The sequence below is a fragment of the Protopterus annectens genome, chromosome 7.part0 (genome assembly GCF_019279795.1).
Source record: "Protopterus annectens isolate FY-2018-M chromosome 7.part0, PAN1.0, whole genome shotgun sequence".
Taxonomy (NCBI): Eukaryota; Metazoa; Chordata; order Ceratodontiformes; family Protopteridae; genus Protopterus; species Protopterus annectens.
Window position 1 is genome coordinate 1,470,540,062 of NC_056739.1, and position 5,000 is coordinate 1,470,545,061.

At 35.5% G+C, this 5,000-nt stretch overlaps 1 protein-coding gene across 1 annotated transcript in view; it reads left to right on the plus strand.

Annotated features, from left to right (window-relative positions):
• The window catches only part of EDEM1 (ER degradation enhancing alpha-mannosidase like protein 1), a 1,151,518-nt gene that overhangs the window by 89,134 nt on the left and 1,057,384 nt on the right, over nucleotides 1–5,000 (plus strand). The window lies entirely within an intron of this gene.

The following is a 5,000-nucleotide window of genomic DNA, read 5'->3' on the forward strand; positions in this document are numbered from 1 at the left end:
TAGCATAAAAGTGTATGAAGCAGCTGATGAAGTGGAAGAAGCAAGTGAGGATGATGCAGAAATTTCACAGACATCAAAAGAGGAGGATGTCAGGCATATGATAATGCAGCTGAAGCCCTTTACAATGAAAAAATGCCCACGAATGCCGAGTGGTGTAGCCAGCATTGAGAGTGCTTTCTCCACTTACTTTTGTAACAATAAGTAACTGACCAAGACTGATGCTTTTTTCAGAAAAAAAAGATCAAACCATGAGAAAACTGTAAATGCATTGATTTTGTATAATACTGTATGTATTTTACTGTATTTTGATTATGTATGATTTTGTATGATATTCTCTAATAAAAGCTATACAAGAAAGAGAAGTACATGTATGTATCAGTACAGTAGGCCTAATTCCTGGTCAACATACAGTGATTATATATATATGTAGGAGTCTGCATGTCCTCCCTGTGGTCGCGTGGGTTTCCTCCGGGTACTCCGGTTTCCTCCCACATCCCAAAGACATGCTGCAGGTGGATTGGACACTCTAAATTGGCCCTAGGTGTGAGTGTGTGCATGTGTGTGCCTTCTGTGGAAGGTTGGGTGCCAGGATAGCAACTCAACACTGTAAACTCCACTGCCAATCATGAGCGGACAAGGTGATCCACTGTGGTGACCCCTAACCGGGAAAAGCTGGAAGATGATATACACACACACACACACACACACACACACACACACACACACAGATATAGAGATATAGATAAATATAAAAGTGAGAGAGATGTATACAACTATATATGAGTCCACTTTCAAATCTCAAAATACTGAAATATGAATTTCGGTATATCGAGACAAGAAAGTCGAAAACCCACTACAATGAAAAAAAAACAAAAAAACACTTCATAATACTTAAGTTTCAGTTTGCGATGCTCTGTTTTTCAACACAAACTCCACCACACAACGGAAAACAGACAAGACCATTCACCCTACAACAAAAACATCCTACAGAGCACACACCACAAAACACAATACATCAATGTATAAGCAAGGGGGCAAACCCCCCTGCACCCCCATGTGGAAGGCGGCTCCCCCACACCCACGCTTACTTGTATATACCAACTCAGAGATCACACTACCACAAACATACCAAACTCACTGCTACGTGCCCTACAGTTCACTGCACACTTTCACATGTACATCCATGAAAAGCAGACACACACACACACACACACTATATATATATATATATATATATATATATATATATATATATATATGTGTGTACACACACACAATATCTATATAGAGATCTATATATCTATATATAGATGCATCTGTATGTGTATATATATATATATATATATATATATATATATATACACACACACACACACACATATATATATATGTATATATTTCTTTTTATATAGTTTTTCAAGTAATGTCTTGTCTTAAACTCCATTTCACAGTTTATATTAAATTTCTTATTAGCAGCCTCACCTGTCTCAGTGATAAGTTCCTTTTCTAGGATTCAAGAAAGGTGAACCATGTCCCAGAATCTGGCTATAATATCTTATACAATCTTATTTGCATACTCCTCAATGAAGACAGTATTTAATACCAACATTTAATATAGAAAACCTCTAAGTCACAAATATTAATATCACAAATATTAACTTTTCGCAAAAAAAAAAAAAAAAAACACTTCTTACCTCAGCCAGCATCTACAACAATCCAGGCCCCCCACTATACAAGTGTCGCTTTTAGTACAATGACCAATGACATTGACCATGTTGCCCATACAATGACCATAACATTTAGACACTGTTGCCCATAACTCAACCTAACATTGCAGGTTTCTCAGAAACCTGGATGAAGAGCAACTTGTATACCTTAAATTATAATCATTCTAATTCTTTCTTAACATCAGATAACAGACAAGGGGATGGGGTCTTGAAAGAAGTTAGCTTTCTAGTCGCATAGTACATTCCTGTCTTGAAATTCTAACCTTTAACAATGCAACACTTGACCAGGTTTCAAAAAACATAGCTCCTTATTGCAGCAGACCACAATCCGTATGATTTGTCAGCCACTATACAAAAAACAAAGTCTTCTACAGGAATTAGAAAATACCATCTTAGTAGGTGACATGTTATTGGCCATGGTCCGCAAAACAACTTGATCAAATACTCCTACAGTTTAATTTAGGTCATGGAACCCCATTGGACCAAACCTTGTTACAATCATATCACACTTGACTTTATAACCAAACTCAAAGAAAAATGTACATCAGTCTAGTTCTTTCCCCAACAATATCAGCATCCATTGCCCTACATCTAGATGGCCATTTGAAAACTATAAAAATGCTTGCCCAGTTTGAAATTTATGTTCAAAGAATGGTGAGCCTATTACAAACTCCTCCTTGCTTACTGGTATCATTAGTTTGGACACCACTCTACAATATTCTAGACTTTAGTGGAACCCTAGGCCATTTAAAGTCTACCCTAATATACAAAACTCATTATTCTTTGCCATCTAAAGATGACTCAGAGTTCAAATCTATCAATTTAGCCAATACATCCTTTCAAGTTGATGCCAACAACCAATATTCTTCAAATGATTTAGCTGGATTACTCAAAGTACCTGTACTGGGCTCCCTTCATTTCTCCCCATTTATCAAGGATACAAAAGACTTGTCAAGTCAAACTCACACTCTGTATGCATTTATTTTATTCTTGGAATTCTCATTTGACCTATGAGCACAGCTATAATCATCTCTAGCCCATACCATTGGATATAATTTAACAAACGTTGACTCAGCCCTACAATAACAGTGAAGTGTCCTTTTTAAACCTCTAAAAAGCAGCCATGTTACCCACCATCACACTTGGACATACTACTAGTAATAATATTCTGAATGTCACATAATACAAATAATTTTGTTTTCTTGCAATCATTCTTTCACTTTCAATAACCACACTGACAATATTACAAATTAAATTTTGTCTCAACATAAGCTAAAAGATCTTTCAACTCCAAGTAGCCAAGACTACTATCTTCAAAAATGTACTTCTGTCCAAGTCTGAAAATATTCTACTCTTGCTATCACTACACACACAGAATTCAGATCACAGAACATTTTTGGATCCATTTTCCTGTTGGATTCTAACACATATCACTGTAAACCAAGGCTCATAGGAGAGTACTAGGCTGTCATTTGAAAGACATTTTACATTTAACCAAGATACCCAGTTTTTTCCAAGCTATGATTGTCCTAGATGATTAACTACTCCTACTATATGTTATTAGGAATCTCCATTGTCTACCTGTTCAGTTGCCTTCTCTTCAAAATATTAAAACTTGGCTCCTGCCACATTCTAAGAAATAAAATGCCATTAAGGAACAAATCTGCTCTCAAAAACTGTCAGTATAATACTGCCCTTCTAAGGCCACCACTCAAAAGTAAAATATAAGAAAATACTAAGAAATATTTTCAAAAATTGATCTTACCTCCATGATCTTATTACCTGTCCTGTAGAGCCCAATTAGACCAACCCACTCATCCAGTCAACAAATCTTCATTAATCATCAAAAATTCAATACATAAATTTTTAACAGCTCATTTGGTGAATTGTGCTGAGTTCCATAAATCCAAATAAATTCATTGTTATGACTTACTTCATGACTATCATCAGTGTGATATGACAGTAGTGTCTGTAGGTATCATCAAAGATTACCATTTCAGTGTTCTTCAGTACTGAACGCACTGCACAGATTGGTCTGGTCATAACTCATTGCTGCAAAATGTTTGGAAGTAGTTTAATTAGCTGCTACTTGCTACCTATACTTATGAGCCTATGATATTTTTTAATAGCTCCACATTGGCTGGCTACCACATTTCTCTACCCTTCTTGTCTTTAGATATCTTGATTAATGCTTCACCCCAGATCACAGTTTGGGACTTGAATATCCGTACCTACTTTTGATATTGAAAACTGGAACGGGTTTCTCTTTTTACAACTATAGTTTTGATGTTGTGCAACTATTAAATCACTATGCAATTTTATGGCTTTCATTTATAAAACAATATATAATTTTGTTGCAAACGATATTAAACATGTGGATTGACAGCAAACAAATACCAGTTAGTAGACTCATTTTGAATGAGCTTCAAAAAAATATCTATATAGAATACCTTTTGGATTTGCTAATCCTGTAGGAGAATATATATATGAAGTTGCCTTTCTATGTGTAAGTACAGCTATGACTAACATTATTACAAAGTTGAAATTCAATTAAAAGCTGCAGTTCCACAACAGAGACAAATACATAAAACCACTTACAATCTTTATTCAAATGTAGTTAAAACCAAAAACACTAGAAAATGGATAAGCCTTTTGGCTGAGCTTTAATCAGATCCTTGTAATCAAAAGGCATTTCCCCTTTGTTATAAACCATCCTTAGCCAATCAATTCTCTTGAGGTTCCTACTTTTTTAGCACCAGTTTAAAGGGTCCATTGCATTAATTCCTGGATTTCTATCTACCTGTAGGTCTGCTATCCAACAGGTTTCCCTTATTTCTGTTTTGTTAAATAAATCAACACCCCTTGAGCCATCATAAACTTTTTCTAAGGCCAGAAAAAAGAACTTGTGTTTGGGATATACCTGGATGTGCTGTGAGAGAGTTGTGTTATAAAGATGGATCTTGCACTATGAAAACAGCTTCTAGAATGGGCACTTTTCCTTGTACAAAATGCAAGGCATGCTCACATATTAATCATTACAAATATTTCAAGTATCCCATTACTGGTTATGTGTATCATCCAATGGATTATGTGGATTGTGATACCAGAAACATTATGTATGTTTCTGTTTATAATAGCAGTCAACCGTTGTATGTAGGAAAGACCAATAGGTCTTTCAAAGAAAGAAGTCTACGTCACCTTAGCAATATCAGACTAAGTATCCACTAATGCTCTTTCTCAGCACATCTGAATTTTAGCCAATGAATTCAGGAG